The sequence below is a fragment of the Phasianus colchicus genome, chromosome 1 (genome assembly GCF_987193195.1).
Source record: "Phasianus colchicus chromosome 1, bPhaCol1.hap1.1, whole genome shotgun sequence".
In the NCBI taxonomy this organism is placed as follows: Eukaryota; Metazoa; Chordata; class Aves; order Galliformes; family Phasianidae; genus Phasianus; species Phasianus colchicus.
In genome coordinates this window covers 159,451,032-159,463,783 of record NC_143436.1, presented here as the reverse complement: position 1 = coordinate 159,463,783, position 12,752 = coordinate 159,451,032, and positions in this window count along the sequence as shown.

Here is a 12,752-nt window from a genome sequence, read left to right as displayed (position 1 = left end):
AAAAAAAAAATAAAAAAAATAAATAAAAAAACCTGGGACAGTAGACAAGAAAAAACAGAACAAATACCACATAGCCGAATACAGTAAAAAAATAATGGAGGAGAAATCATATAATAATTGATTGTTCTCAATCATACTATCCTTATAGCAAAAATGATGAGATATGAACTGGATGAATAGAAAATAAGATGAACAGAGAACTAAGTAGAGCATTCTTCTCTGAACTTTTTTTCTGACAAACTGGGAAAGGTAAAGAGTGATATTAGTAACTATACCTAACAGGAGAGCTTAGAGAAATAGATTAAGAATCTTACCTAAACTTCTGTACAAGTCAAGAAGCAATAGGTAATGGTTACAATACAGGATGCAGGAAAAGAGAGTTACCAAGAGAACAGTCAGATATGGGAAAGGGTTTCGCAGAGAGATGTGGAATCCTAGTCCTCTGATGCTAATACACACACAGTCAATACAGTGTTGGAAAAGATGATCTCCTAAGATCCCTTCCAACATAAACTTCTGTTTTCCAAATTGAAGGAAAATGGAAGGATAAAAGAAAGGCAATTATACATACAAAACAGTAATGCTTTTATGGTATGGTAAGGGAAAATGGTCAAGAAAAAGCAAAAGAAAAAAAAGAATATCTGTTCATCAAACTGATGAAAAAAGTGAAACTGATGAAAAATAAGTGTCAGTGCTCTTCTTTAGCCCAACTTTGGTCAAAACTATTATTGTCAGTTTCAAACGGTCCTACAAAGTAATACCAACAGGCTTTGCATCTGAGCTAAGTGCACAGTCTTTGTTACTAAGAATCATTTTTCATGATTTTCATTCAGTTCTTGAAAAGAAATGCATTCAGATATTATATGTCATAAACATGAGACTCACCATAAAAGATCACCTCACACTTTCAGTCTTAACAGAAATACATGACTACTTGCAATTCTTCATGTTGAGATTTAAACTGAAATAATGTCCAAACAACCACATACATACTTAGCTCTTTTAATTACTTCAAATGCATTTTTATAACACTGAAATTAATTTTAATACTCTATTACAAAATATCATGATCAGAGCAAGTCTTTTAATGTTATACCTTTATGTTATGGAGGTTGCATGCACACAGAAATATTAAGAGCAGTGTTAAAAATGTAATACCACCATCAAAGGAATTTTATGTTATTTGCTGGATAGGGGAGATCTCTGTAATTTGTCTAACAAGTTGAGTTTATACATACATTAATGGATTTGATTTATTGAGCTTTATTTGACAAAATGACTATTTAAATATAGATTCGTACAGCTTCAAGTCAGAGGTGTCTTATGAGTTAAGCTCGTAAAAACAAAAGGGAAACTGCCAAAACCCTTTATTGGAAATGGGTGTTAAAGGCTACATGGTTTCCTAATACTCATTTCACAGTATGAAAAATAGTGAGTATTTTATTAATGAATGATTATTGAAAGAATGTCAGATAGTTGTGTGTCACTAACTCTTCACAGACCATCACTGACTACACTTGCTCTTTACACCCTGCAAATTATTCCCTATAGTTTCTCCAGTACTTATTTTTACACACAATATCCTCATTGTCAAGACTGGGTTACTTGCAATTTATGACTTTGCTTTGCCTATAGAAGTAGACTCCCTTATTTCCTAAAAACCAAATCACAAAACTGTATGGTGCATTTATACATCTAATGAGGATCTGAGGCGGAGCTAGAATATTTGTTATAAACATTGCTCATTCTTTTCATTTTTTTAGCTGAACATGAAAGCTTAGTCAGCTACTTTTCTCAACTTCTATTTTATTCTCTTTACTCTCTTCATTCCCGTTATTTTCATGCCTTTTGAATTACACAAGATAAGCCTCTTTTCTTTGCCTTAGTTTATAATTTTTCATTTTTACATACTAACACAAGTGCTACTATAGTCTGTGGCAGATGCAAAGTCACATTTCATGATCTTTCAAGAGTACACAACAAGTTTTCACACAGTGCCAGCTGACTCTTTTCATTCAACTTAAATTAAACTCATCAGAAATTGTGGGATATTCTAGGTCAGTTAGGAGTACAAAGCAGCAGGAGATGGTTAAAATGTTCTGCTACCCATCTAGAGTAATTAGTGTTACTCTAATACATATTGTTGAATGTACAGATGGAGAATAGAGTTGTGTCATTTTTTTTTGCTTCAAGCAGTCTTTTCTTTGATACCTGTTTTTTTGTTTTTTTTTTTTAATTATTTTTCTTCATTAAAGTAATCATTTAACTTGATACTACTTAATACTTGGCCTTAAGATCTATTTTCATCTTTTGTCCAGAAAATTTCAGTACATTTCATTTATAAAGTACCTACTTTAAGAAATTAATAGACTATTTTGGATGTTGGACGTTTTGTTTTGAAGTAGGTATAATCATTCTCTAGAGAATGTGATGTAATGCAATTCCAGAATGGTGTGCATATCTTCAGATAAATTTTAATTAGACCTTTAGCAAAAAAATATGCAAAGACAATGAGATTGCTATACTATACCTGTTAAATAAAGACATTATTCAATATATACATCTGATGAACAATACATTTATAATTTTTTTTTTAAGATTTACTGAGTTATTTATATTTATATTTGTATTTGTCATGCAGTACAAAAGAAATGCTAGAATATATTGTTTCTATTAATAAAATAAATTTTAAAAGATAATTTTAAAAAAAAACCTTACCACTTCCTTTTGTTATTGTGAACCAATATGATGGTTAATATAATTAGTTCTGTTAATATAATTAACAGAAAAGTCTTGTGATGATTGGAAAAAATTGACAAAACTTTTGTAGGCAGTTTTAAGATTCTGTTCTTAAAGCAATCTTTCGCATATTGTCTCCAAATGCAATAAGAATGACAAATGTCTTCTGCACAATTTTTGCTTCCACTGAAACATGATATCACTGTCAGGGACAGGGAAAATGAGATCTTAACTTCAAGATCTTAAATCTCAAATCATATTCAAATGTTAATATAATGTTACTCAAACCAACTCAGAAAAAGAGATCTGAATATTAAAATGAACAAGGAAAATCATTACATGATGGCCATACAGAGGGCCATCTGGGTGCTCGTCAACCCAGAAATGGGACAGAAGCACCTACAGAGAGCAGCAGGTCTCCATCTAATGCTGTCTCCTGGTCACTGCTGGGGAGCCTCTGCATATACAGCAGGTGTGTAGGGGATTGTGGACATATGGCTGCTTGTGGGCAGGGTTCAGTAGGGGACCTAAAGGGACCAGGAGATGTCCAAGACAATGGAAATAAACAGGTGATGCAATATGGTTTAGGGGATACAGTTATGACAGGTTGTCAATTCTAGTTGATGATCTTAATGGTCTTTTCCAACCTTAATGATTCTATTATTCTATGATTCTGTGGTAACAATGAAACAAAGTTTCTGTTTACTGATAACAAAATGTATAATTTCAGAGATTACAGCCATGAAATAAGAAGTCATGCTGAGCAATAAGTTACCTATTCACTGTATTCATCATTGCATTGACCATCATCTAATATGCTGATTTCATCTTTTGCTCTTATTTTAATTGTAGCTATATTCTCATCCTCTTATAAGATGAATGGTGTTAAAAATCAATCTTTTTTTTTTTTTTTTCTTTTAATTGGTGGCCATCCTTTAAGCAAAAGAAACATTAATGATTCAGCCCAGCTGTTTTCATTTTGTGTAGGCCACAAAATGTCTTTAATACAACACACTTCCTCTTTCTTCCTCATCTTTCATTTCTCTTTTTTTCTTCCAAGGGGGGGAAAAAAAAAAAAAAAAAAAGTTGACTTTTCATGTCTCCTTGAATGAGTTAAATCCACTTTTTGCCTGTCTTACTTTGAGCATTTAACTGTCATAGGGCAGAGCAAGGGCTTTTTCATACATTTTGAAATAATGCATTGTCTCTTTGGAGATAGCACTGTCATTTATTTTCATTCTACCAATATGTCGTTCTTCAGATAGAAATAGATATGTTAAAGGAAAAGTCCACTTTTCTGAGAAATATAATGAAATGGATAAGTTTTCTTAAATCACATTTTACCTGAAACACAATCTTTTAGTATAAATAGTATGATGGATTATAAAATATATTTCAGTATACAATACTTTTTTTTCCTTAAATTATTGTGATTCCAGAAAACACAAGAGCACTAGAAATCCCTGCTACCTTTTCAGCTTCATTATACAAGCTTGTATCTATTTTACACTTTCTTCTAAGAACTAACAATTTGAGATATTTGTTATGAATACATAAAAATATTTTTTTCTTATTTTTTTTCTTTTGATATATGCTATTGAATACTTTCTTTTCCCCCGGTAGTATTTATCTCACTTCTACATAACTAATTTTCTATTTCAGCATTATCCAAGAATAAGTAGGAGGAATAATCAGATATGCTTTTTGTTTTGTGAAACTTAGTGGTCAAGAACAGAAATGTTTGGATAAGGCTTACCATTTGTCCGCAAATTTGAAAGCATCTGGTGAAATATAACTAATTCTACAGACAAGTTCACTTTGCATATGTTCTTTTCTTTCTTTTTGGTTCTCATATCAAGATCTTGATATTCAAACAAGGCAAAACTAGAGTTCAGAAACAGTTTTCTAGACTATAGTTTAGAGTTAATAAGTATCCTATATAATCTATTCATACGATACACTAGGAAATTTTCATTGTTTGGCCTGGTTTCCATGAAAAGAGGGCAAAGGTATCCATGAATCCACAACCCAGAGAGGGATGGTGGGGAAAGGGAAAACACAGGAAGGTGGGCCTCGACAAGGAAAACAGTCTTGATGAGACAAAAGAAAAAAAACTCAGTTTATTAAAAATAATAGTGGAATGTGAGATAATACAATATAATGTAATATAATTGAAATTGAAGCTTGTAAGTCAAGTAAAATGTGAAAGAGTTTCTGAAACTGAAGTGCTTCCTCAAATGTGGTAGGCAAAGCAGCCATGGAGCAAAAAGAGAGAACAATCTCGTAACTCCCAGTGCATTTTATCTTTCCCTCAAAACAGAAAATAGAAACAGAAAAATGAAGTCTTCCGGGAGTTGTCATTCAGTCTTCTCTTTTGAGACCAGAAGACTGGAACTTAAGGAAACTATTGACAATCCACAGAGCTGCAGCATTAACTCTTTAAATCCCAGTGCATTGCATGATGCTATGATGTGGAATACCAATGAAATGCCATGAAATCATTACAAGAGGAATGCATACAGACATTGTAATTTTGCTGCTTTCTTGCTGCTTTTGATTGATAGGTCACACTATATCTCTCAGAATCTAGAATTTGTACCTCTACAGATTTTTTAACATCTCCAGGGTTGATCACCAATCAGGATGATCAGCCTGTTCCAGTGCCTGATCACTCTTCTAAAGAAGTATTCGTCTAATATCCAATCTGAACCTCCCCTTGATGCAACTTGAGGACATTCTAGTCGCTAGCTACCTGAGAGAAAAGGCCAACACTCCAAATAGACACAACCTTCCTTAAGGCAGTTGAAGAGAGCTACAAGGTCTGGCCTGAGCCTTCTCTTCTTCAGACTGAATAATCCCAGTTCTCTCACCTTCTCCTCTTAAGATTTGTGCTCCAGACCCTTCACCATCACCACTGCCCTTCTCTGGACACACTCCAAGGACTTGATGCATTTACTGTAGTGAGGGACCCAAAACTCAACACAGTACTTGAGGCGTGGCTTCATCATGGCTGAATACAGGGGACTGATCACCTCTCTGGTACTGCTGGCTACTCTATGTCTGATACAAGCCAGGATGCCACTGGCCTTCTTGGCCACCTGGAGACAATGCTGGCTCATTCAGCCAAGCATCTACCAACACCTCCAGATACTTTTCCTCCACACAGCCTTCAAGCCACTCTGCAAAATGCATGGGGTTATTGTGACAAAAGAGCAGGACCTGGCACCTAATCTTGTGGAACTTCACTTCATCCCATTGATCCCCTTCCTTTTTCATGCTTTTTCCTGCTGGGAACTCTGTTTCTGATGCAAGCCAGGATGTCACTGGCCTTCTTGGTCACCTGGGCACACTGCTGGCTCATGTTCAGCTGAGCATCAATCAATACCCCCAGGTCCCACTTCCTCTACACAGTCTTCCAGCCACTCTGCCCCAAGCCTGTAGCATTGCCTGGGGTTGTTGTGGCCAAAGTGCAGGACCCAGCATTTGGTCTTGTTGAACCTCATCCCATTGGCTTTAGCCCAGCTATCCAGCCTATCCAGATCCCTGTGTAGGGCCTCACTACTCACAGGCAGATCGATATTACCAGCCAACTTGTCATCTGCAAACTTACTGAGGATGCACTCAATGCCCTCATCCAGGTCATCAATAAAGATATTGAAGAGGACAGGCCCCAGCACCGACCCCTGGGGAACACCACTCATGACCGGCCGTCAGCTGATTTAACTCCATTCACTACCACTCTCTGCGCCCAGTCCTCCAGCCAGTTCCTTACCCAGCCAAGAGTGTAACTATCCAAGCCATGGGCTGCCAGCTTCCGCAGGAGAATACTGTGGAAGACAGTATCAAAGGCTTTGCTGAAGTCTAGGTAGACTACATCAAGAGCCTTTCTCTCGTTCACCAGACGGGTCACTATCAAAGAAGGAGATCAGGTTGGTCAAGCAGGACCTGCCCTTCGTGAACCCATGCTAGCTAGGCCTGATCCCCCAGTTGTCCCGCACTTGCCACGTGATCTCCTTCAAGACAATCTGTTCCATAACCTTCCCTGGCACTGAGGTCAGGCTAGCAGGCCTGTAGTTCCCCGGGTCCTCCTTACAGCCCTTCTTGTGGATGGGAGTCACATTGGCAATCCTCCAGTCTTCTGGGACCTCACCAGTCAACAAGGAGTGCTGATAGATGATGGAAAGTGGCTTGGCTATCACCTCTGCCAGTTCCCTCAGCACTCTCGGGTGAATCTCATCTGGCCCCATGGACTTGTGAAAGTCCAGTTGGAGTAGTAGGTCTTGACTGTGTCCTCCTGAATCGTGGGGGTTTAGTCTGCTCCCCAGCTGAGACTACCAGGTCAGAGAGTGAGGTATCCTGAGGATAACTGATCTGACCTTTAAAGACAGAAGTAAAGAAGGCACTCAGAACATCTGCCTTTTCATTATTCTCAGTGGACACATTCCCAGCCTCACCCAGTAAAGAATGGAGACTCTCCTTGTTCCTCCTCATACTACTGATGCATTTGTAGAAGAGTTTCCTTTTTACCCAGCAACCAGTTGGGTTTTTGCCTTTCTAATTTTCTCTCTGCACATCTTAATAATTCCTTTGTATTCTTTCTGAGTTGCCCTTCCCTTCCTCTGCAGGAGATAGTTTCTCTTTTTCTCCTGGAACCTCAAGAATAGCTTCCTATTCATCCACACCGGTCTTCTTCCCCACCAGCTCATTTTGTGGCTCAGGGGGACAGCCAGCTCCTGCACCTTTAAGACTTCCTTCTTGAAAAGTGACCAGCTGTCTTGGACACCTTTACCCTCTAAGACTAAATCCCAGGGGACTCCCCCTACTAGTCTTCTGAACAATTCAAAGTCTACCCTCTGGAAGTCCATGGTAGCAGTTTTGCTGTTCCCCCTTCTGGCTCCACCAAGAATCGAGAACTCTACCATCTCATGGTCACTCTGTCCAAGACAGCCCCCGACCTCCACATCTTCCACCAGACCTTCTTTGTTTGTGAACAGCAGGTCTAGTGGGGCAGCTCCTCTCATAGGCTCTCTCACCAGCTGCATCAGGAAATTATCCTCCATATACTCGAGAAACCTCCTAGTCTGCTTCTTCTGCACTATATTGTATTCCCAGCATATGTCGGGGAAGTTGAAATCTCCCATGAGGACAAAGGCTGACAATCACACAGCTTCTGCCAACTGCTCATGGAATACCTCATCTGTCTCTTCATCCTGGCTCAGCGGCCTATAAAAGACACCCACCAGGACGTCTGCCTTGTCAGCCCTTCCCCTGATCTTTACCCATAAGGATTCAACCTTATCATCCCCAGCCACAAGCTCAACATCAAAGCGCTCTCTAACATAGAGAGCCACGTCACCACCCCTCCTTCCTTGCCTATCCTTCCTGAAGAGTTTGTAGTCAGCCATTGCATCTCTCCAGTCATGGTAGTGGTCCCACCATGTCTCTGTAATGGCAACTAGATCATAGCTTGCCTACCGCACAACGGCTTCCAACTCTTCTTGTTTGTTGCCCATGCTGTGTGCACTGGTGTAGATGCACTTCAGCTGAGCACCTCACCTCACCCCTAATCCCATTACCATGCCTCCAGACTCATCTCTAGCAGGCCTGTTTTTATCCCCTTCTCACTTCTTATCTAGGTTAAAGACCTCTCTACAAGTCCTGCCAACTCCTGGGCAAGGATCCATTTCCCCCTTCGAGACAGGTGATACCCATCTGCAGACCCCAGGCCAGGTGCCAAGTAGACTGCCCCATAATGAAAGAACCCAAAATTCTTGTGTTTGCACTAGCCTCTCAGTCATATGTTTATAAGATGGGTTTTTGTGGTCCGCTCAGTGTCCTTCCCTGCCACTGTAGGAATACAGGCAAATACTACTTGTATGCCTACTTCATCAACTAACTATCTCCAGTCCCCTAAAATCATTTTTTATAGTCCTCAGGCTTCTGTCAGTGACCTCATCACTGCCAGCCTGAACTATCAATAAGGGATAATAAACAGAGGGGCAGATCAGACTGGTTTTCTAGAAATATCCCTGACCTGGGCCCCAGGAAAACAGCACACCTCCCTACGGGTAGGGTCAGGCCAACATATTGGGCCCTCTGTTCCTCTTAGAAGGTAGTCACCTATGACTATGACCCTCCTTTCTTTACTGGAGGAGGCAGTCTTTAAGCGTGGAGCTGGACGTCTCACCTTAGACAAGCTTGGAGACAGTCCTCCTACCTCATCCTCACTCACCTCACCCTCCAGTTTCAGGGCTTCAAACCTATTACATTGAGTATTTCACCATTAGCACTTTTGTGAAAGTATAGGCCTTTGTTTTTTCACTTTAACCAACAACATTTTGTGAATTTAGATCAAATTAAATGATTAAATAAACAAAACTCCATTTTATGGAGGTCACCCTTAGCCAAAAAAAAAAAAAAAAAAAAAAACGAACAAAAAGAAAAATGTTTCATCAAGCTCCAATTTTGTAAGCATCACAGAACTGAGAGTTAAAAATAAATAAATGAACAAATAAATATTCAGAGTAGAACAAATTTTATTTTTGGAAAGTCATCAGTCATCTTTACTATTGCAGATTCTCTTTCTTCAAAAAGCAATAGCAAAACGATGCTCTAACATACAAAATATCTCTGAGTTAGAAAACATGCTGAGGCTCAGCTAAGAACTATGTTTTCAGAAATATACTGAGCTAGCCTCTAAGATTACTTAGAAGAAGGAAGAAAGGGAGATGAAACAGTAATATTTCTCCACTGTAACTCATTTGAATCAGTTAGCAGACTTTGAATGGAGGATGGATTGTGCTATTATCTCTGCTGTTTACAGTGTAACATAAATATCCTTCTTCAGCACTGGAAGAGTGCACACTCAAGAGTATTTTAGCCTCGACTTGCAAGATATCATCCTCACTGAAAGGAATGTTTCATAGGGACTCGGGTGCTTTTCAAGCCAGAACTGGGACTCATTAATCAGGTAAAAATTCAAATGATAGGAAATGTGCTACTTCAGCTAACATTAGGATGTGAGACTGTTTTATATATAGAAAAAAAACGCATTACCTCCAAACTTTCTCTTTGCTCTGGGGACAATCTGACAGAAAGCCAAGAGAAATTCAGCTTCTGTTAATGATCAAGTTAATTTAAGTAAAAATTAGGATATAAAATAAAGAAAAACTACTGATAAATAATACATTAACTTATCTTCTATAGTACTCTTAAGTACAATGGGAATAGTTATACTGATAATGTAATAACTGTATAGGGCAAGAGTAGGCACTTAGTCAGAGCTCCTGCTGCAGCAAGAAAATCTACCATTTAAAATTAAAAGTTTCAATAAAGTTTTCTGAACATAAACTAAAAGGAAAAACAAAACTCTTTTCCAAGAAATAGGGGACAGAATGTGTTTTCCTTTTGTAAATAAATAATCTAGGACACTTCTTTACTCACGTTATGTATTTTTAAGGTATCTGTCACAGTAATCTATAAACAGAAACATTCTTGTTTGCTTTTTATACTCTATGGTTCTCTTTCCCTATACTATCATCTGTTCCTTGTTGACATCATGAAGAAAAATCCCACCAGTGCATTGTTTCTTTCCTTTTGCTAGCACTGCAAATTAGAATTCAAGAAACACAGAAGATAAGATTTTTTCTTGCTATCATCGTACAAATAACACTGTGATGTTAAAATTTTTGAAGACCATTGTCCTGAAAGATGTTGAGTTCTGTTGTTTTAACTGTAAGTCTTGCAAGGAATCTTGTCCGTATATTTACAGATAGTAAAAAATTAAATCTCAAAAAGCACCTTCTCAGCAACTTCAGAAGATAAAAACTATTTTCTAGTTAGTGAGGACAAGTTGTTTTCAAATTCTAAGCAATATACCTGGAGAAAGTATATAACAATTGAAAAATTGATAACACTTTTGATAACAGATTCTGGAAAACAATGTTAATCTATTTTCAATACTTCTTTATAAGATATTTACAGTTTGTCTACTTCGCCCACATAACAAATAATCAGAGTTAATTGTAATGAAAAGAGAGTATTTGTCAGAGTGAAGAAAGTGATGATTTTGATGCATAATTTGGCATGCAATGAATTTGAGTAATGAATTTAAGTGAATGAAAAATAGGTAATGTTAATGAACATATTATTCAGTAATCTTGAAGTAAATTTACTGTAGTATTGCTAAAATACAAACTGGCATCAAAAATATATATAAAACTAAGTAATCCATTCATAATAAATAAGTTTCTACCATATCCAGTGGAAGGATATCTGAGCCATGCTTTCTTAAGCTACTGGTTATGGAAGTCTCCCAGTTTGTCTCTTAAACTGGTATTTAGTGAAATCTGTTGAAAGTGAATATTTGTTGATGAAATATTTGCATGAAACTTATGACTCTTGTCCATTAGAACTGGCTAAATTTAATACTTCTGGTTAAGTTTCCGGAAGGATACTCTCAGATTATGTGTTTTCATGTGCATGTTTAAATTAGTTTATTAGAATTTTTAATTGTTTTTTTTTTTAAAAAAAAAAAAGTTGGTACATGGAAGAAAACAAGATCCACAGTTTGTTTATTAATATCCTATCTTACTATAAATGTATGGTGGGGGAACACATCAGAGAAAGAACAAAAAGTGTTATTAAAAAGCTGCTGTGACAGACTGAATTACATTGACATTAACTGTACTAGAAAATTGTGGATAAATTAAGGTTATTATCTGTCAGTCATTTCTGTAAGTAGTTCTAAATTAAACTTCTAGAAAAGGATCTGTATAGATTATCTTTAAGAATGAGTTTCACAGAAGCCACAGAAGTATTTAGAAAGTGCTGCCGTAGAAAGACTTTTGTTTATTTCTTCTTCCTCCCACAGTAAAGTGAAGCATTGAAGACTACAGTATTAGTCTGAACATCCCTAGGAAGTAAAAAAAAAGAGAATTTGAGGCTCAGAGTTATGGAGAAATTCAGTATGCAAACATATAAGGAGGCAATTCATTTTTCCTAGAACCTGAAATTTGGAAAGGTCAAACTTATTTTTGCAATTTATTTTTCTTAAGAAATAAAGTTTTATCATCACGCTAGAAAATGTTCTTTCTTCACTGTTATCTTCCATGAAAATCTACTGTCCTGGAGGTTATTTCTATAATTTTCTGAAAGAACACCTGGAAAAAGTAGAGGGAACAGTGGAAATCTACAAAGTTGGAGTCCACGTGCATGGAGCAAACTCCTTAAAGATCAGTTGTATAGGCTCTCATAAACCCTGCTGATTATTTCTCAAAGTGCTGACAACATATCCTGATAATATATTTTCACAATTCAGTTAAATGTCTCTCGTATTTTGATTTATTTATTATTAGATTCCTCTTATCAGAAGTTCTCAAAGCATAAAAGAACAACAACAACAACAACAACAAAAACCAGAAGAATTTCTATCCGATTTCGAAATGTATTACAGTATGATGCTAGAATATTCATTCACCATCACAAACATAATTGTTGCAGGTGAAAACTGAAAATATTTAAGCCTATTAGTAGATTGACCTAAAAGGCTGCTATGTCATCCAGATAGTTACTGGAGAAATAAAAACCTTTATCCCTAAAGAAAAAAATAATTTTGAAAGAAATTTGATTGCTAATTCTGACACATAAACTGTGTAACTAATTATGCAATCTTTTCATGGCTTTTAATAATTGTTAAGATCATAGTACTAGGGATATTTACTTAAGATTCCATTTAAATTTAGACACATAAAAATATAAGGTTATGAGGTTTTTCATATCTGATCTTGACTACAGTATACTCGAAGGTGATGTGTTATGCATAGTTAGCACTCACACTGTACATGCCTGCGCACTGTAAAAATCCATAACATTCTTCACATTAACACTCAGTGCACAAGCCTGTTTATTGCTGTAGGTGTAGCTTTTGATGCCTCTTTTGTCTTGCCTGTTTCTCCTGACAAAGAATACATATTGTTCAGATGTTCTTCATCTTATCATCTTGTGGCAAGGAG